Source organism: Nicotiana tomentosiformis, chromosome 12 (genome assembly GCF_000390325.3).
Source record: "Nicotiana tomentosiformis chromosome 12, ASM39032v3, whole genome shotgun sequence".
Lineage (NCBI taxonomy): Eukaryota > Viridiplantae > Streptophyta > Magnoliopsida > Solanales > Solanaceae > Nicotiana > Nicotiana tomentosiformis.
Window position 1 is genome coordinate 37,371,312 of NC_090823.1, and position 21,824 is coordinate 37,393,135.

Genomic DNA, 21,824 nt, shown 5'->3' on the forward strand with positions numbered 1-21,824 from the left:
AAATTAGGTTTTAGTGTCAGAATAAGAGTTATAGATCTATGAAATATCTTTCCAGCAAAGTTTGGATCACTTAAAATGGAGCTCTATAAAAGAATATATGAAGAAAACACTAATAGTTGTCTAGTGTAAAAATAGGTTTAGTAACAAAAGAGAGGAGCAACTTGAGCTTCACCAAAAACTAGTTTGGCTAGTTGGTTTAGTGAAAATTTCTGATGGTTTTCATGTCACTACTGAAATATTGGTCTACAGTAACGCATGAAAAACTATTCCCACAGACTGTTAAACCGTTGCCATAGAGATATTGGAACAGTTTACAGCACATTCCAACAGTCCACATGCCCATAGGTTTATAGGAACGGTTCTTGCAACGATTTGCATCACCGTGATTATAGATACGTTTATCACAACGATTTTCCCTTTCTCTGTTGGAACGATTATTTTTCCAATTGGAACGGTTTAAAACCGTTACTATATTGTTTATACAACGGTTCTTAACTGTTACCATATTATTTAATGCAACACTTATGTAAGCTATTGTTATGGTTATGTATAGATATAACAATAGTTTCTTTAAGCTACCGTGATGGTTATATTTATATTTGGAACGGTTTATAGATCATTTTGGAACAGTTTATAGAACCTATTGCAATGGTTTACATTGTCTAATGGAACGTCATTTGTGTCCTGTTGCAACGGTTCTGGTAGGCTATTGTATCAGTTCAGTTCAAACCAAAATATAGCACCTGTTATAAATAAATATTTATATATATAATAAACTATAATAACACTAAAATTTAAATACATCATAAAATTAAACTATTAATAATATAAAATTATCCATCAAGCAAATAATATCCATAAAGCAAATGTTATACCCCAAGTGCATAAGTTTAGTACATTTCAAGAGAGTAAGTTTCAAAAATGTTGATAATAAAAGATTCCTAGAACATTCATCTATAACAATTTAAAATTCATCTCAAGTAAGGTCTAGTTCTTCACTGCCTTCATTATCCATTTCTTGATCTACTCCACCTATAAAAGAGGATAAATAAAGTCATTAACCTTCAAGAGAATCCGGTCTAAGAATACTCATAGCACAAATTGCCATGAAAAAAGAAAAGAACATGAAAAGTTAACATAAAAAAATCAGAATGCTTGGAGAAAGTATAAGAATCAACCTCTATATGATTTGTTATCATATGACCAACCCATAAGAGAAACCAAATGTTGAAAACACACGTGAATAGCATCTGAGAGTTCCAAAGTCTTTTTGATTAAAACCAACCCACTGCCAGCAGTGAAGCCTCACCAAGTAATAGGATTGTTCCCAAAATCACATTCAGATATTGATCGCTATTGAAATATAACATCCAAATTTATGACAAAGTTACACTAATGCAGATAATCTCATTACAGATGCTTCCAGTAACTCTGCATAAGCTAGTTGTTACACCAATCGGCGACCACCACAAAGATTTTATATTCAGATAAAACCAATGAAACAATAACTTCATGTTAAAATAATAAGTGAGGTGGGAGGTGTTAACTTAAAAATGTGGTCTTTTTTATGAGGAACTTAAAAATGCAGTCTTTCTTGCTGAGTCTTTTACTTTACCTCCTTATTCTTGCAAGCATTCAACTAATTGATGTTTACTAATTCTTGCAATCTAGTGCAATTACAGCTGAAACAACTGATATTTTTTAAAAAGCTGGACATGAAAGTGTTCAAATTGCTGCAAATTACAGTAGCGATTCTGCTGGGAATCTTGATGCATATGTAGCTAGCTTGAATGCCTATAAATTGGGCAACAATGAGGAGAAGAATATGGAGGAAGGCTGGACCACATTAGATTGTAAAAAGACTGTTGCAACACTAAATTCTGCTAGTCGCGACAAGGGTTTAGAAGTTTCTACTGTAAATGTGGTTGATAAGGGGGCCGCTGATACAGTAGCATTAATGTCCCAACATGTAAAATAACTCAAAGGTAGAAATTAGACAGTGGTTAATCATTCTCATACACCACCTAGCACATCAAAGACCCTAGGGAATAGAAATCAGATTGTTGCAGCAAGTTCAGCAGCTGCACAATGTGATGATTCGAATAAATCAGTCGCTCAAACACGTTTTAAACTTTGAAAAATTAGCAGAAAGATGTTGTGGGGATTTTGCAGCAGAAGGAGGTAAGTGCAAGTTCAAAAAATAGGCAAGAGAGCTTTCTAGGCAGTGCAAAAACCTAGCAAATCGTGAACAGTTTTGGTGTTCCAGTATATGTGTCAAAAGTCATGTTCCAGTTGGTGTTATCAAGGCAGTGGTAGCTATTGAAGCCACACCAACACTGCAATTCTCGAGTCCAGAATTAGCTAAAATGATCAAGGAATCCCAGACAGCTATGTAGATGCACACCACTCCCCCAATCGAACTTTCCACCATAGTAAATTGTATATTCTAAAATCAATTAATTTTATAGTAATAATTGAATATAAATCAGACTTTTTACCCATAATATCTTCTCCCTCGTGCAACAATTTTACCAATTAGCACAGAATTACGTAGCGACTATACAAAAATAAAGAGCCGGCAAGGTAACATAAAAAAAATATGCATCATAGTAATGATACTAGCTAGGCAACCACAGAATTATGCAGCGACTAAGTTCCATAGGCAAAGTAAAAAAATTACTAGACTATTCAGACTTTGTGAGAGAGAGAAAGAGAGAAGTGGTAGAAGAAGCAGCACAAGGAAGGAGGAGAAGAAGAAGAAATAGAAGAAGATGTAAAACATTTGGTACGTACTGACCTTGATTGTTCTTACCAGTAGATGGTCGATTATTTAGTTGAACAACAACTTATTGTGCAAAGGAAGCTTCTACAGGTGAACATGCACTGAACCTTAGCATGTCAGGATCAAGTCGCAAATCTGGGTTCAGACACTGAAGTCGTGCGACGACGTTCATTATAATATTTTGTTCCATAGCATCCTTTTGTTCGTTCAACTTTTCCTGCATTCTTTGTTGCATCCTCTATTCAATTTCCTCCATTTTCGGATGCATCCTCTCATTAGTAGCATCTAAAGAAGATACAAGATTTCCTTTTTGCGCTTTTAATTAAGTCTTGGTAACCCCTCGTCCATACAATTTCACGCGACCTATATGTTCATGTCCCATGACTGATGCAAAATCATCAACTGAATGACTGTCATCTTCACTTTCTTGAGTTTATTGTATTCTCTCCATTTCAGCCTACAAACCAAATGCGAGAGAAAAGAGTTTAAGTAAATAAAATTGAATTAATAATTAAGAACAAATAAATAATCGTGACAAACTTTAAATTAGAAATTTCGTATAATTTTACTAATCGTATTTTCATATGAGCTTTTGTATACTCGGCCAAGTTTTCTTTTTCTTGTAGCCACAAAGATGTCCTTACTTGATAGAGTATCTGAAGTATTAATAATTTCCTTCTTTTTTTCCTAGTTACATGAAAATAGGTATAAGAATCTTTCCATGTAAAGTTAGCAAGTTCACAATTTTTAAAAAAAAAAAAGAAGAAGAGAAAACATCAAACCTCGCGAATTAGAGCAAAACTTGTTCTGCCAGTAGTGTGCGGACACTTCAACTAATTTTGATTCTATAATGACCGACTGGTCATTTTGGAGCTCTAGCACGTCATTCAGTAGTTTGAGACCGTGAGCAGCTTCACTTTAGGTATTATGACTTGTATGTATGGTCGGAATTTAATTTCGAGAAGTTCAGAGTCGATTTGGAAAGAAAATTCTAATTTCGGAAGCTTTAAGTTGGAGGGATTAACTAAAGTGTGATTTTTAAGTAAACGATCTAAGAATCAGGATTTAAAGGTTCCAATAGGTTCGTATGGAGATTTTGGACTTGGGCGTATGTCCGAATCGAGTTTTGGATGACCTGGGAGCGTTTCGGCACCTATTGTGGAAGCTGGCATTTTGGAAGAATTTTATAAAAATTGGGTTGAGGTGTATTTCAATGTTATCGATATCCGTTTGGGATTCCGAGTAAGGAATTGCTCTGTATGATGATTCTGGTATTGGGAGTGTGTCCGAAAGTGGATTCGGAGGTCCGTAGGTCATTTTGGGGTCATTTGGCGGAAGTTAGAAATTTGAAGGTTTTTAGGAAGTTTGACCGGGAGTTGACTTTTTTATATCGGGGTTGGATTCTGATTTCGGAAATTGGAATAGGCACGTAATATCGAATGTGACTTGTGTGGAAAATTTGAGGTCAATCGGACGTGATTTGATAGGTTTCGGCACCGAATGTAGAAGTTTGAAGTTCTAAAGTTCATTAAGCCTGAATTGGGGTGCGATTCATGATTTCAATATTGTTTGATGTGATTTGAGGCCTCGAACAGGTCCGTGTTATGTTATGGGACTGGTTTGTGTGATTGGACGGGGTCCCGGGGGTCTCGGGTGTGTTTCGGACCAAATTGGAGCAGTTTTGGACTGCTGTTGCTGATGCTTGGTTTCCTTCTTCGCGAACGCAAAGGAAGTCCCGAGTTCGCAAAGAGGAATTTATGGGGCTGCTGGGTTTGGCCTTCACGAACGCGAGCCAGTAGATGCGAACGCGAGCCAGTAGACGTGAACATGAATGCGGTCAAGGCGACGCGAACGCGAAGAGGGAAGGAGGGATTAATTAAAGTGTGATTTTTAAGTAAACGATCTAAGAATCGGGATTTAAAGGTTCCAATAGGTTCGTATGGTGATTTTGGACTTGGGCGTATGTCCGAATCGTGTTTTGAATGACCCGGGAGGTTTCGGCGCCTATTGTGGAAGTTGGCATTTTGGAAGAATTTTCATAAAAATTGGGTTGAGGTGTATTTCAATGTTATCGATATCCGTTTGGGACTCTGAGTCTGGGAATAGCTCTGTATGGTGATTCTGGTATTGGGAGCGCGTCCGAAAGTGGATTCGGAGGTCCGTAGGTCATTTTGGGGTCATTTGGCGAAAGTTAGAAATTTGAAGGTTTTTGAGAAGTTTGACCGGGAGTGGACTTTTTGATATCGGAGTCGGATTCCGATTCTGGAAGTTGGAATAGGTCTGTAATGTCAAATGTGACTTGTGTGCAAAATTTGAGGTCAATCGGACGTGATTTGATAGGTTTCGGCACCGAATGTAAAAGTTTGAAGTTCTAAAGTTTATTAAGCCTGAATTGTGGTGCAATTCATGATTTTGATATTGTTTGATGTGATGTGAGGCCTCGAACAGGTCCGTGTTATGTTATGGGACTGGTTTGTGTGATTGGACGGGGTCCCGAGGGCCCCGGGTGTGTTTCGGAGTGGTTTCAGACCAAATTAGAGATGTTTTGGACTGTTGTTGCTGATGTCTAATTTCCTTCTTCGCGAACGCGAAGGAAGTCCCGAGTTCGCAAAGAGGAATTTATGGGGCTGCTGGGTTTGGCCTTCACGAACGCGAGCCAGTAGACGTGAACATGAATTCGGCCAAGGCGACGCGAACGCGAAGAGGGAAGGAGGGAACTGGGTCTAAGGCCATTTGGCCTATGCGAAAGCGTAAAAGGGTACGCGAACGCGAAGGGACGGGTCAGCTGGCCTTCGCGAACGTGATTAAAGTGTCGCGAACGCGAAGAGAGATTTCTGGGCAGTGAGTTGTTTTAAAACGGAATTTTGGCCATTTTCACTTCATTTCCTCCATGGGAGCCGGTCTTGGAGCGATATTCGAGCTCCATCATCATCATCTATATCAAGGTAAGTGATTCTCACCTAATGCAAGCTAAATACTCGTATTATATATGGATTTAGACATGAAAATTTTTAGAAATTTGGGATTTTGAAGAAAAACCTAGAAATTGGTATTCTTGGATTTTGATCACGAATTTGGGCATGAAATTGAGAATAAATTATATATTTGAGTTCGTCGTGCTATTGGTAAGGTGTATCTTCGAAAATATTCGGAAAAACCGGGCCCGTGGGTGATTTTATCAATTTTTCAAGCGGAGTTAGGAATTGTTATAAATTAGATTATAATAAGTACTAGATTGTTTATTTATGGATTTGTACGTTTATTGACTAGTTTTGGAGCGTTGCACATCAGTTTGAGTTATTGGAAGGGCTTAAGAGTCGGTGATAGAACTTCAGAGCGAGGTACGTCTCCTTTATAATCTTGTAAGAGGGAATTAATCCATAGGTGAAATAATTGAATATGTGCTCCTTTTTGTGGGGGCTACGTACGTACGATGTGACAGGAGTCTATGTATAGCTACTAATATGTTTATGTACGGGTAGTCTAGGATCCAGATCATGCTATACTTGCGATATTTGCAACCTTATTGTTAATTTAAATCACTTAAATCATATTGAACTTGGTAAATAAATTTTTAAAAGGTTAAACTTCGTTTTCCTTGACCGTTAATGAGAATTGACATTTCCTTGGATAATTGCTCCTTAAAGAATTCTTGATTGACTGTTGAATGTGTTTATCTTTTGTGGAGCGGGCCGAACGCCTTGGTAGATTAAATAGATGCATATATGATTCACGTCGTTCGATCCTCGGCAGTGCACAGTTTGGAGCGGGTCGTACGACCTCGGCATGATTTGCGCATGATTGAATTGATTGCTTTGGAATCTACAATAAATGATATTGCCTCCTTGGTTTGAGATAAATTGTTAAATAATGGGAGATAAATTTGGGGATTTCTTAATTATAAAAGAACTGCTTACTTACTTAAAAATATTGAGCTTGCAACCGTTTTATATAATCCATACTTAAATTATATAATTGACATCCTATTTATAGCCCATAGTAAGTGTCGAAGTCGACCCCTCATCACTACTTCTTCGAGGTTAGGCGGGATACTTACTGGGTGTGTGTTGATTTATGTACTTATGCTACACTTGCTGCACATTTTTGTGCAGGTACATATATGTTTAACGATTTTTTGGACGCAGAGGAGCGATTATGGCGGGGACTTAGGTGAGCTGTATTCTATACGATGATCCGCAGCCAACAGAGTCTCCTTCAGAGTACTTACATTTTTCCTATCCAATTTGTATTCCTAACAACTGTTGTATTTTATTTTATATTCCTAGTTAATGCTCATGCACTTGTGACACCGGGTTTTGGAATGATTATGGGTTGTGTTTTATTGGAACTTTTAAAGATATTATTACTTATTTTGAAAACTACATCTTTTACGATTTATATTGAAGGAAAATATGATTTCAAAGGCAACAAAATGAGAACCCAATTAAGTATTTATTGTTGGCTTGCCTGACAGTGGTGTCCAGCTCCATAACGACCTTTATGGATTTTGGGTCGTGATAACATGGTATTAGAGCGCTAGGTTCACTTAGGTCTCACGAGTCATGAGCGAGTCTAGTATAGTCTTGTGGGTCGGTACGGAGACGTCTGTACTTATCTTCGAGAGGCTACATGGCTGTTAGGAGAACTTCCCTTCTTGATTCCTCATTGTGCGATTTGATCCCTGTGAGGCTTATGCCTTCATTTCCTTCCCATTCAATCTTATGCGGCGTGAGGCTCTTGTTATAAATTGGGAACCGAGGAATTCGAATGGTACTACAGATGTGGTGCAAAATGTTTCTCCCTGCATATTTTCTTTGGGCTATTGTCGTCACCTTGTGGAATGCCGTTCTGTCGTTTCAGCTCAGTATCATTATTACCTAAGGTTTTGAGACTTGGTAGTGATTGTTATGATGATTCGCGCATTTGCTATCGTACAGTGTTGGTGTAATGGTAGGATACTTGTCTATGTGTCGAAGTAGTGAATGACTTGGAAGGAGGTTTACTCAGTGCATGATTCAGAGATTCAATATTTTATTTCCAGCGAAGGAAAGGCAATGAGACTATGAATGTTCAGGTTTGGATTGACGGAGTAACAAGACTTGGTATTTCGAGCATAGTGGAAATTTTCATCTGTGATGTGGTGTCGTTGCCCTGGATTGAATGTGTTAAATTCTCTGGTGTTATGGTCTTCATCAATTTGCCTTCGGGCAGGGTGGTGTGAAACAGTGCCAGGGAAGTGGCTGTCAGAGATCGCAGTGTGCGGTGGTTCAGGACTTAATCGGTGGTCCGGGTGTTGAGGGCTCAAGGAAGATGATCTTTGGAAAGGTTTAAAGTTGGTAGCGATCGATTGGTTCAAGTGCTACAGAGGTAGATTTTGATTTAAGGCAACACCTGGGCAGCGAAGGATGAGGAAGAACATGTGGGAGGTGTCTCGCGGTGGTTAAACTTCTAAAAGGCGAAGTGTAAGGAAACAAAAGTCGAGTAGTTGCTTAAAGGAGAGGGTTTGACCAAAGTGGGAGAGTGGAAGAGTATCAGATGGGTTCTATGGTAGGATAGCTACACGCCTTGGGGAAAGTTTGGAGTGATTTGGGATTCGTTGTGGACAGTGACTAGGTCTACGGGATTAATTTGGAATATTGGTTGCTATATTGAGGAAGATTGGATGTGACAGGAGGGGGTAGCTTAATATTAAAAAAGAATTCAACATGACTTTGGATTGGGATGTATTGTCGCGCGTTTAGTTGATGCCAATGGGGAGTGAACGGGCTTGTACAACTGGCGAATGAGTACGGGCTCAGGATGGTTTATTAGTTTCATGGTAATTGTACTCGGTGCAGCATTGTTGGAATATGTCGGCATGGAATTTCCACAGGTGGGTTATTTCTGGTGAGCAGGTTAACTGTTGCATGGTGTTGATGAAGCTTCTATGAAGAATATTACTAGCTATCCGGTGAGAGGTCGAATATGTAAATGTGGCTAGTGATTCAAAGCATTCATGAAATGGTTAGCATAAGGATTTCGAGGAATTTGGCGGGTCGATTGCACAAGGTCATGTCAGTAAGGAAGAAGGAATCTTGGAAGGTTCCAGGGTCATGCAATGGTAGCTTCAAGCTAAGTGGGCGAGCCCCCAGCGCCTACGATTAGATTGCATGGTTGTCTACTTGTGAGATTTTTGGTTATCAGCATGTTGGTGGGTTATTACGACTAAAGAAAGAGAACATCAGTGGTGATTTGAGCCAAGGATTTGAGGAATGTTTGCTACAATTGGTTTTGTCTATTCATGTTCAAGCTTTGGGAAGACTCAGAGTTTATGCTCCGTATGGATGTGATGTATAAGAAAAGGGATTCAGTTGATTTCTTCTTGAGAGGGTATATACGTGCTCGCAGAGCCTTGGAGTTGGTTATATTCGGGACCAAGCCAGAGTGGGTGACTCTCAACAACGGTCCTAGTGGATTCAAAAGTTAAAAGTGCAATGCCTAAGGATTTCAAGTCCGTAGTATGGTTAAGTATCGAGCTTTAGCAGCGGATTATGAAAGGGGCTTGGAGTGTTCTATGTTATCTTCGGTATGCGGTTTAGAAATGGAAGAATGGGAGAAAATAACTTCTGAATCATAGGGAAATTATCAGAATGAGTGTACCCATTAAAACTGCGAATATGCGCACGAGGAAAGTATCTGATGGTTCGTGGGTTTTGAGACAGCATGGTCTCGTTAAATAAGGTCACCCCGGATAAGTGCAGATTTGGGTTCATGATGTTTTGAATGGAGCTATTATTATTTCTAGGGAAAGTCCCGAGTAAAGTAGAAGAAGTGGCTCGGTTGGTAATGGTTGAATCAGCACGGTTATGACAGTGACCAGTTTCTCCAGCGTGAAGTTATACATGTGGTTTGTCATTGTACATTTGGGCTTGAGGCCACCACAACTTGGTTGATTTGGGAGGTATTTGATTCGTATGGCTTTGTGGTGTAAAGGGATTTCCGGAAGAGTTATTGTGGTTTAGACCACGACTTGAGGTTTGTATTTTCTATGGTTATGGGAATTCAATCGTGTGTCGCTATGGTTCTCCTGAAATGAGTTAAGTGAAAGGTTTCTATATGATGAAGTGTGTACCCTATTAGTGGTTCAGGAGTTATGATGAAATTATTGTACCTTTGCGTATTGGCATGATTAGGTGCAGGAGATAGCATGGGAATCGGAAGTCGAGGATCAAGGTTGCCATTTGGTGTTTGCAGGAACATCACAAGCTCGGATGAGCAAGAAAGGACTTAGATGGTTAGAGTCAGCTGGTATTATTTTTGGCGTCACCTGAGATAGGTATCTTGTATGGGAGGCTTTGCGTATTGATTGCGGATTCTTGATTGCTTTACAGCATTTGTGTGGCCGATGGCATGGATGTGCAGACTCATTGTCTGATGCGGAAGGTCATGGGAGCGTGTCCCACGGGAAGATTGTATAAGTGTGACATGTAGTCACTGGATTGATTACAGATTTGAAACCAAGTACGGGGATTTGGTACTATCGCTAATGTGAAAGTTTAGGCCTGAAAGCCGCTCTATTCAGTTGGTTGTGAATTGTGGAAGTTTGTTCCAGATTTGACGGTTGTTCTTATATGTCATGGGAAAAGAGGTCATTGTGGATCCGTGAAATGTTATTAACCAATGCAGTACGATCAGGATCGACTTGAGGTCTGCGGATGGATCTAAATGTGAATGTGGGCTCTATATCAGGCCGGATGTGTTCATTTCAGCATAGTGCTGTCTTCGGAGGGGTTTTCGGGCCTTGGATGTTATTTCTGTTGTCGGCCCTCCCATGTAGTCTATATTGTGCCATGTGGGTTGTGAGGCAGTTTGATTATTTGCACTCGTATTGAGATCCCGTATAGTTTGTGGTGTTATATGAGCATGAGGGCTCTCGAGATGTAGGTCATTTATTGCACCTTAGTTGTGCTTGGGTTTATAGCGTATGACACTACCCGTCTCCCCATGAATTGTATTATGAACTTGGCGTGCTTATGGTTGATATTCGGGTATTTTGTAGGTATAAGCATTTTAGCTTGATGGGTACTTCCCTATTTATCTCCATTTGTGGATCGGGTGGCACGCCGCCACGGATATGTTATTTGGATTGGGTGGCACTCCGCCACGTGTATCATGGTTGGATCGGGTTGCACGCTGCAACGGTAGCATGTGTGGATCAGGTTACACACCACAATAGTGTGATGTTGAGCACAGTTCCCTATATTTATTCATGTATGCTTTGTCCCGCATTTTCTGAGAAAGATTCATGTCACCTTTTCGGTTGTTTAATTAGTTACGTGGGTTGAGAAATTCTTTCCAGAGTTTGTTTCCTTATGTATCACATTCGAGTTAGTAGCTTGTGGGCCCATTGCGGCATTATATGAGATTTTTGGCAGTGTCTAAGATGGCTTATTGCCGGAGCAGCTTGTACTGGGTGAGATGAGATTATTGGACCTGGGATCAATACGATCAAATTTTTATGAAGCATATTAAAGAGTAAATATTGTTATTCAGTCCAGAATGAGGTAATAGTTCTTGTCGGGAGGAGAGACCCCATAAATTGTAATTCGGCAGGTGGCTATGAGTTCTACATATCTTCTCTGTCGTAGGATTTCCAGAATTGGGACAGAACTTATACGTGTCATGAAGGGTATTGTAGGCATCAGATTCGTGGAATTTCGGCTATTGTTATCAGAGGATGTTATTATGGTTAAGTGAATTATGCGGTGCATGGTCTAAATTCAACAAAGTATGCAATCCTGTATTGGTGCATCGTGTAGTGATTGATACGGTGTTCATATGTTGGAATCAGGCCTGGTGGAGAATTCTATATGCTGGAATTTGACTCTAAGACTTGCTTGTCTAAATAAAGACGAAGATCTTTAAGTTTGCTCGAGCAAATGTGCTCAACTAGGTTATTGTAGCATGGGTAGGTGCACGGGTGTTAATCAGTGATTTCAGACAACTCTAGAGCAGTTCTTAGCACATTCGCAGATGAATATATATTTAAGTGGGAGAGAACGTAACGACCCGACCGATTATTTTGTAGCTCTAGCGCGTCATTCAGCAGTTTGAGACCCTGAGCAGCTTCACTTCGGGTATTATTACTTGTACGTATGGTCGGAATTTAATTTCGGGAAGTTCGGAGTCGATTTGGAAAGAAAATTCTAATTTCAGAAGCTTTAAGTTGGAGGGATTGACTAAAGTGTGATTTTTAAGTAAAAGACCTCAGAATCGGGACTTGAAGGTTCCAATAGGTTCGTATGGTGATTTTGGACTTGGGCGTATGTCCGAATCGTGTTTTGAATGACCCGGGAGGTTTCGGCGCTTATTGTGGAAGTTGGCATTTTGGAAGAATTTTCATAAAAATTGGGTTGAGGTGTATTTCAATGTTATCGATATCCGTTTGGGACTCTGAGTCTGGGAATAGCTCTGTATGGTGATTCTGGTATTGGGAGCGCATCCGGAAGTGGATTCGGAGGTCCGTAGGTCATTTTGGGGTCATTTGGCGAAAGTTAGAAATTTGAAGGTTTTTGAGAAGTTTGACCGGGAGTGGACTTTTTGATATCGGAGTCGGATTCCGATTCTGGAAGTTGGAATAGGTCTGTAATGTCGAATGTGACTTGTGTGCAAAATTTGAGGTCAATCGGATGTGATTTGATAGGTTTCGGCACCGAGTGTAAAAGTGTGAAGTTCTAAAGTTTATTAAGCCTGAATTGTGGTGCAATTCATGATTTTGATATTGTTTGATGTGATGTGAGGCCTCGAACAGGTCCGTGTTATGTTATGGGACTGGTTTGTGTGATTGGACGGGGTCCCGAGGGCCCCGGGTGAGTTTCGGAGTGGTTTCAGACCAAATTAGAGATGTTTTGGACTGCTGTTGCTGATGTCTGATTTCCTTCTTCGCAAACGCGAAGGAATCCCGCGTTCACGAAGAGGACTTTATGGGGCTGCTGGGTTTCGTCTTCGCGAACGCAAGCCAGTGGACGTGAACACGAGGCAAGAGCTGGACAAGCCTTCGCGAACGCGGCCAAGGCGACGCGAACGCGAAGAGGGAAGGAGGGAACTGGGTCTAAGGCCATTTGGCCTACGCGAACGCGTAGAGGGGTACGCGAACTCAAAGGGGCGGGTCAGCTGGCCTTCGCGAACCCGATCAAAGGGTCGCGAATGCGAAGAGAGATTTCTGGGCAGTGAGTTATTTTAAAACGGGATTTTTGCCATTTTCACTTTATTTCCTCCATGGGAGCTGGTCTTGGAGCGATTTTGGAGCTCCATCATCATCATATATGTCAAGGTAAGTGATTCCCATCTATTACAAGTTGAATACTCGGATTATATATGGATTAAGACATGAAAATTTGTAGAAATTTAGAATTTTGAAGAAAAACCTAGAAATTGGTATTCTTGGATTTTGATCACGAACTTGGGCATAAAATTGAGAATAAATTATATATTTGAGTTCGTCGTTCTATGGGTAAGGTTTATCTTCGAAAATTTTCAGAAATCCGGGCACATAGGCCCAAGGGTGATTTTATCGACTTTTCAAACGGAGTTAGGAATTATTATAAATTGGATTATAATAAGTACTATATTGTTTATTTATGGATTTGCACGTTTATTGACTACTTTTGGAGCGTTGGGCATCAGTTTGAGTTATTGGAAGGGCTTGAGAGTCGGTGATAGAACTTCGGAGCGAGGTAAGTCTCCTTTCTAACCTTGTAAGAGGGAATTAACCCCATAGGTGAAATAATTCAATATGTGCTCCAATTTTTGGGAGCTACGTACGTACGAGGTGACGGGAGTCCGTGCGTAGCTACTAATATATTTATGTTCAGGTAGTCTAGGACCCATATCATGCTATACCTGCGATATTTGCAACCTTATTATTAATTTAAATTATTTAAATCATATTGAACTTGGTAAGTGAATTTTTAAAAGGTTAAACTTCATTTTCCTTGACTGTTAAATGAGAATTGACATTTCCTCGGATAATTGCTCCTTAAATAATTCTTGATTGATTGTTGAATGTAAGTTTATCTTTTGTGGAGCGGGCCGAACGCCTCGGAAGATTAAATGGATGCCTCTATGGTTCGCGTTGTTCGACCCTCGGCAGTGCACAGTTTAAATATTTATGTTGGAGCGGGCCGTACGACCTCGGCATGATTTGCACATGATTGAATTGTATACTTTGGAATTTACAATAAATGATATTGCCTCTTTGGCTTGAGATAAATTGTTAAATAATGAGAGATAAATTTGAAAATTTCTTAATTATAAAAGAACTTCTTACTTACTTAAAAATATTGATCTTGCAACTGTTTTATATAATCCATACTTCAATTATATCATTGACATCCTATTTATAGCCCATAGTAAGTGTCGAAGTCGACCCCTCGTCACTACTTCTTTGAGGTTATGCGGGATACTTACTGGGTACGTGTTGATTTACGTACTCATGCTATACTTACTGCAGATTTTTGTGCAAGTACATATATATTTAGCGACTTAGTGGGCGCAAAGGCACGATTATGGCGGGGACTTAGGTGAGCTGCATTCTATACGACGATCCGCAACCAACATAGTCTCCTTCAGAGTACTTACATTTTTCCTATCCAATTTGTATTCCGGACAGCTGTTCTATTTTATTTTATATTCCTAGTTAATGCTCATGCACTTGTGACACCGAATTTTGGGATGATTATGGGTTGTGCTGTATTAGAATTTTTAAATATATTATTATTTATTTGGTAAACTTCATCTTTTACGATTTAAATTGAAGGAAAATATGATTTCAAAAGCAACAAAATGAGAACCCAATTTAGTATTTATTGTTGGCTTGCCTGACAGTGGTGTCCGGCGCCATCACGACCTTTATGGATTTTGGTTCGTGACAGATTCTTTGTATTAGTTTCGGACATTTTCTGCAAATAGTCAACTTATAAATGTAATGCCACAGAGAAAGAAAGGGCTACTTATAGATGGAGTAAACTTCATATAGTGATCTTCTACATTGATACAGAGACTACCTAGCTAAGGGAGAAGTTGGGTGCCAGCCTACATTCCTTCACATAAAGTAAAACAAGAAACAAATAGAGAATAGGTCACAAAAAGATTGGATGTAATTACCTTGTGAGGAGCGGAGTTCCAATATTTAAGATCATTAAAGTGAAATTCCGGAACATCTACTGGTCTATTCTCCATTCAAAGCTCATCATTCTCATAGGCTTTAAAGTTGTTTATCTTCAATTGATTCTTATACTTTCTCCAAGCAATACAAACTGATTCAAAAACCCATTATTTCGCCTCGTCAAGAATGTCATATTTTTCTTACATATTTAATGCAATTGGGTTAGTGTAAGAAATAATAAATATCATCCATGTTTATTGGACATTGGGAACTTCATACCTTGATATATTTTCACATATCATTTTTTTGTGTCTAGTTTCCTCCAATTAAATACATTAAGAGGACAAAAAATCTCACTCCTTGCCAATGTGCCGAGGAAACTACCCAACTCTTTTACAACTTCTTTAGTAGGACCAACTGGTTGATTATACTCATTTAGAATAATTATTTTATGCTCATTTCTACCATGAACACTTGGCATTTGAGTACGACCTCTTTTTCTTTTTGGCGAGGAGGGGCCTACAATAGTACAAAGCAAAGATAATCATCAATCACTTTTTTAGTTAATTTTATGATTAAAATTTATATATATTTGCCTTGTTCCTCAAATTGTTCAATTGCTTCATGATTGGTAGAATCATCAGATCGTTCATGTACTCCCTGTGATGCAGGAGTGATGGAATACATATTCACTTGTTGCACTTGTTCATGTACTCCTTGTGCTGCTGGAGAGGTGGAATTCTATGGCACTTGCTGCACTTGTTCTTGCAATTGAGATCCACCTTCGGATTGTCGTGATTCATTTGCATTTGACCTTATAGCTTTCAAGACTGTTTTTGTTGTCAACGACGAAACCTGTTGGTTTCGCAAAGATGAAGGTAATCCAACTTCTGATTGTCGTTCTTTATTTTCATTTGACCTTGTAGCTTGGAAGGTTCTTTTTGTTGTCAACGACGAAACCCTTTGATTTCGCAAAGATGCAAGTGATCCAGCTGGAATGCGGTTGGATATTTTCTTATTTTTGCTTGATCACCCTTCTTGATTCATGACTATTCAAATATTTTTCAGATTCTGAAAAGTAAACAAAATATAGGTTAGCAAAAGCAACAACAAAAAAATAGGTAATGAACTAATCGTCAAGACATTTTTCCTTTCAAATTCCCAAGATGTCTCATATGGAAATTAAAAGAGAAAAGGAAGTTGTTCTTATATCTCTGATTGTCTTAATGGCAGATAGGATTCTTTAGTTGAAAAGAAATAAAAGTCCATATCCATTTGTTCTCTTCTCTATATTAGTTAAATTTAATCTTATCCTCTTCAGTCCAAAATTCTGCAGATTCTCAGCAGATAACAGAGGAACAAACAGCGCAGAAATTTTGTGGCTCGGCTGTGCGAAACACTTAAACCAAACAATAGCTAACTTGAGAGATCACCTATGCAGATTTGCTGCCAAAATTGCTGCAGAAAACTGATCAGAAACAACCTAAATTTCAACTTTTAGTTGCTGCAATTATGCTGTTAAGTTGCAGCTCAAACAATGATCACAAAATATTTATTAAAAAAAAGGCATTATAACTCACTCAAAAAAGAATATACTTAAAAGAATTTCACAATTTTCTTATTTAATCATCTGCTTCCATCCAGTCACAATCAGTATCATCAAACTCATCCTCCTCTTCCGATGTTTCCACAATTGTATCATATGAATTTTGTGCATTAGATGGAATATCAATGATATCAATGGGTACATCTTCTCTTGACCATCTAATGTCAACATCAAGTAATCTAGATGAGGAACCAATGTCATTATTAGGTTCCCTTCAAAATGTGTCTCCAATATTAGGACAGTTCTCTTCCTCCAGATCATACAAATCAACAGGTACTTTGCTCCTCGCATAATAAACATCTTTCTCAATTGGATCCTCCACATAAAAAACTTGATAAACTTGTGATGCCAACACAAAAAGGTCATTTGTAGTGCATAATCTATTGAAGTACACACAAGTTAACCCATAATCATCTCTTTCATTACGAAACCAATCACATCTAAACAGTACAACACTAAAACAACCCCAATAATCAATCTCAATGATATCCTGAATCGCTCCATAATAGATAACCTCACCATCGATGAAATTTTGGTTCCTAGCACTAGCAAAACTATCTGTTGCTGCCGATAAAGTCACTCCGCTATTTTGAGTCTTGCATCGGGAATCCCATTCTTTGGTATGAAATCGGTATTAATTAATAAAATATGTTGTATATCTTTTGGCTACCATATTAGGTCCTTTGGGTAGCCATATTAAATAATCTAGCACTACAATATTTTTAACTTTCTCTTTAAACCAATTGCTGAATTCCCGACTATGACCCCTCGCTCTTACCCATGCATTTGATCTACTATAATTAACAATTAAATTCTTATATTCCCTGCAGTCAAGAACATTACAAGTTTAATCATATTATAAAAAAATTATGAAAATATAAATAAATGTTTATATAATTTATCTTACTCGATAAACGTTTCCATTTGTTTATCTCCAGTATGGAACAGAGCATATCGATGTGCTTCAAAGCATAACTGTAAATCCATGAGAAAAGTATTTTTTTTTCTTACTTTCAATTGGATGGCCTATATTAGGGAATATAGGTGACAAATTTTGAGAGCACTCATCATCCACAGTTTGGTACCTACGAAATTTTATCTTCACGTCATCATGTAGATATCTCGAACAAAAAGTCAAGCACTCATCAGCCAAAAACTCCTCTTCTATTGACGATTCTGGACTAGATCGATTACGTACAAATGCCTTGTACTTACATAGGTTCCTTTCAATGGGATACATCCAACGGAGATGAGCCGGACCCCTAAGCTTAATTTCATTCACCAAATGAATAGGCAAATGTGGCATTATGTCAAAAACTATTGGATGGAAAATCTTTTCAAGCTCGCATGTTATTTCAACAATTTCAGATTGTATTGTTTCAAGATCTCTTCGCCTTGTGACCTTACTACATATAGCTCTAAAAATAATTCCCAACCTAATCAAGGCCAATGAAACATTCTTGGGCAACACTTTTCTAACAGCAATCTGGAGCAAGTAATGCATTATAAAATGAGTGTCATGACTCTTGTACCCTGATATTTTCATCTCCTTCACTTGCATGCGTTCTGAAATATTCGAAGCATACCTTTTTGGTAATTTAGCATTTTTCATGACAGTACAAAATAAACGTTTCTCTTTTGGTTTCATGTAAAAACAAGATTTAGTGAAACTTATAGTTCCATTATTATTTATTCTTCGTTGTAGCTCATTTCGTATCCCCATTTCTTGTAAGTCATAGCAAGATTTTTCATGATCCTTTGATTTTTTATCTATTTCTAATAAAGTCCCAAGCAAACTATCACATATGTTTTTCTCGATGTGCATCACATCAAGATTGTGCCTCAATTTGTTATGCACCCAATATGGCAATTCAAAAAAAATGGATCTATTTTTTTACGGACCCTTATAACTCCGAGGCCTTTTTTTTAGTGCTCTTTCCAAAGATATTGTTGAATTCAAGCAGCTCTTCAAACAATTCTTCACCCGACAAAGGAATAGGTGCAGGTCTATGCTCCTCCTTACCATCAAAAAACTTCTTATCTCTTCGGAATGGATGATCACGAGGCAAAAATTTTCGATGACCCAAGTAACACATCTTATGACTATGTTTGAGATATTGAGAACATGTGTCATAATTACAAGTGGGGCATGCCAATCTCCCCTTAGTGCTCCATCCTGAAAGCATTGCTAATGTTGGAAAGTCACTAATTGTACACAATAAGGCAGCACGCATTCGAAAAGTTTGGTTGGTTTCAGCATCAAATGTGTCTATCCCAATTTCCCATAGTTCCTTCAATTCTTCAATTAATGGTCGTAGGTACATATCTATATCATTTCCTGGAGATGATGGACCTGGAATGATCATAGACAATATTATATACTCTGGTTTCATGCAAATCCACGGTGATAAATTATAGTTCATTAACATAACAGGCCACGTGCTATGAGAAATGCTCATGGTCCGAAACGGGTTGAAACCATCACTTGAAAGACCCAATCTAATATTCCGAGGATCTCTAGAGAAGTCTGGGTGCAAAGAATCAAAATTCTTCCAAGCTTTCCCATCAGCAAGATGTCTTATATCCCCATCATTGGGTCGTTCATTAGCATGCCATCTTATTGCAGCAGCCGTTTCAGGACACATGAATATCCTCTGAAGCCTAGGCTTTAAAAGAAAGTACCTTAAAACCTTTGTAGGGATTTTAGAGCTTGCTTTAGTCAAAGGACCAGCACTCTTCCATCTTGAAGACCCACAAATAGAGCAATTATCGGCATTCGCATTTTCTTTCCAAAATAACATGCAATTATTAGGGCATGTATGTATTTTTTTATAATGAAGACCCAAATCTTTTATCATGTTTCTAGCTTTGTTGAAAGATTCTGGTAACTGAGCAAAGGGAAATGCCACTTTTATCAACTCTAACAAATTAGAGAAAGCCACATTACTCAACCCATGCAAGCATTTAAGCAAGTACAAACGAATAGTGAAACTCAATTTACTAAAATTTTCACACCCCGGATATAACTCTTATTTTCCGTCCTCCGGCAATTTGAAAAACTTCTTTGCATCTTCAGATAGTCTTTCCCCAACTCCTTCTTCATCCCCTACCTGACTCTCTATATTTCTAAATGTATCATGAAGTAGTCCATCAATATTGTCACGCATGATAGAACCGTCATCATCACTGCTTGTATGAGGTGTATTTCTCGAGGAAAATCCTTCCCCATGAAAAACCCATTTGGTATAACTATCAACAAATCCATGAACAACCAAATGATCCTCTACCACATTTCTATAATACCAATAGCGATTCATGCACTTTTTGCAAGGGCATAATATTTTATTTTCTTGAGCGGCTCGTTCAAATGCCTTATCAAGAAAATTATTTACTCCACGGATATACTCATCCGTCCATCTCAGGAGATTCATCCAACTTTTATCACCATAATCCATAGATATCCTATATGATAAAAGTAAATCAACAAAACTAACCAAATAAACCAAAAGCATATTAATTTTGACATTGACCACTGCTTTTAAGGGTGGAACTCAGAAAGTCACAAACAGTAAAGCAATTTTGGCATGAAAGGCATAATTACTTTTCTGTAATGTAACAAGTAAGTTTGAATATTCTGTAGATAACTGCAGTAACAACTAGCTTCAATATCAAACTGGTTAAGGACAGTATATGAATCCTCAATACCAAAGCAATGATTGCTTTATAAATTATCGGCAAAATATTTTATGAAGCAAGTCTGAAGCAACAACAAATTCTCTTGACATGATTCATATTCAAAAATATCTATGACTAATGAAAAAAGAACGTGGACTAATAAAACATATACCTTTTGTTGGCTATTATTATTTAAGAGTGGCTAAAAATATACTACACTTCTCAAAGATAAAAAGGGATCCTCACTTTTAACACTAAAATATGAGCTATTTCAATTCTGCATTATCGACAATGACTATACATATTCGGATATGGGGTTTTTTATTTGGAAAAGCGAAGCCCATCCCTTTATTTGGAAAAGCAATAGGTCTCATCATATGATGCAAAGTGAAATATGATTTTAATTGACTAATTCCAACTTTTAATTGACATGCATCTCTTCCTGTCTGCTCCACATATTGATCTTCTTGTATTGAGACAAACAGAGTGTAAAGAAGCCTCTATTGAGTTGATGTTGTAAAATCAGAGAAAAACAAGTAGTAGTAGAAAGGAAGATATTTTATTGGATAAGGAAAGAAAGATATGGAAAACTTTGCTTTCTACTGCAGTTCTAATGTGCTGTTTTCCTTTGCCAGTTTCTTCCCTTTGTCAAAAAAGAATATACTTGCTTTCAGTCACAAACACTCGTGCGCTTCTTTACATTTTGTAATTTGCTTTAACATGAGCTTAGATTTGGTCCTTATTAACAATACATCTCAGCCATTAAAAAATCTGGAGAGTAATTAGGCATCCAAAATCCTTTTACCACATAGGAATATCCATAAATTAGGTATTAACCCAGTAATTCTATTACTACTTAGAGACATAAAATTGAACAAACAAGAAGAAACCCACAAAAAAATCCAAAATAAAACAACAGTAAATCATTCAAATTTATTCGGATCCAAACCATTTAAATACATTTACTAAATGAAAATGAAGAAATTTTCTAGTGTTTCTACTTAGAAAAGCGGACAGTAGTACTAACCTTTGATAAAAATTTGGCTTTTTCAATAATAACTTTACAATGAGGAGCCAAAGTCTCTGCCCTTATCGCACCAAATTTGCAGCTTCTCCGCCCCCTACTACTACCAAAATTGCTTCACCTACTAATTTTATCAAAAAAACAAAGGGAATCAATGTATCTTACCATAAACTTGCAGAAAAAATTAAGAGTCGACATCAGTATTATCTTTGCAGCTAAGGAAAAATTAAGAATCTCTGGCGGCTAGGGATTATGTATCTTCAGATTTGCTTGGATTTCTCTAAGGGGGGAGTATTCTTTGATATGTTGAGAGTATAGAAAGAGTTCTTGTTCGATGTGCTAGGAAATATTTTATCTGAGTGGGCTCTATCTTTTTTACTATTAGAAATTAAAAAAAAGTCTAGGGTTTGGTGAAATAAGGAGGGAAAAAATGAAAATAAAAATAAAATTGGGTAAAGTTAGGAGGGAAATTGAACCGTCTCCATAGACCCATTTTGCAAAGAACCGTAGCCACAGGTTGTCCTATTATTACGGTTACAACAACTGTCGCAGTAGAACACCCTATGGCGATGGTTATTTAAATAATGTAACG

At 38.0% G+C, this 21,824-nt stretch overlaps 1 long non-coding RNA gene across 3 annotated transcripts; it reads right to left on the reverse strand.

Annotated features, from left to right (window-relative positions):
• Positions 1 to 793: 793 nt before the first annotated feature.
• Positions 794 to 21,587, reverse strand: LOC104106528 (uncharacterized). 3 transcript variants are annotated; one of them, XR_011413122.1, is made up of 4 exons: positions 21,236 to 21,587; positions 14,927 to 15,998; positions 2,798 to 3,239; positions 794 to 1,032 (listed from the first exon to the last, which is right to left on the reverse strand). It is a non-coding gene; the product is annotated as an uncharacterized lncRNA (long non-coding RNA). The 3 variants fall into 3 exon arrangements; XR_011413124.1 differs by lacking the exon at positions 2,798 to 3,239 and having other exon boundaries at positions 21,236 to 21,579; XR_011413123.1 differs by lacking the exons at positions 794 to 1,032; positions 2,798 to 3,239 and adding an exon at positions 3,373 to 3,469 and having other exon boundaries at positions 21,236 to 21,579.
• Positions 21,588 to 21,824: the final 237 nt, after the last annotated feature.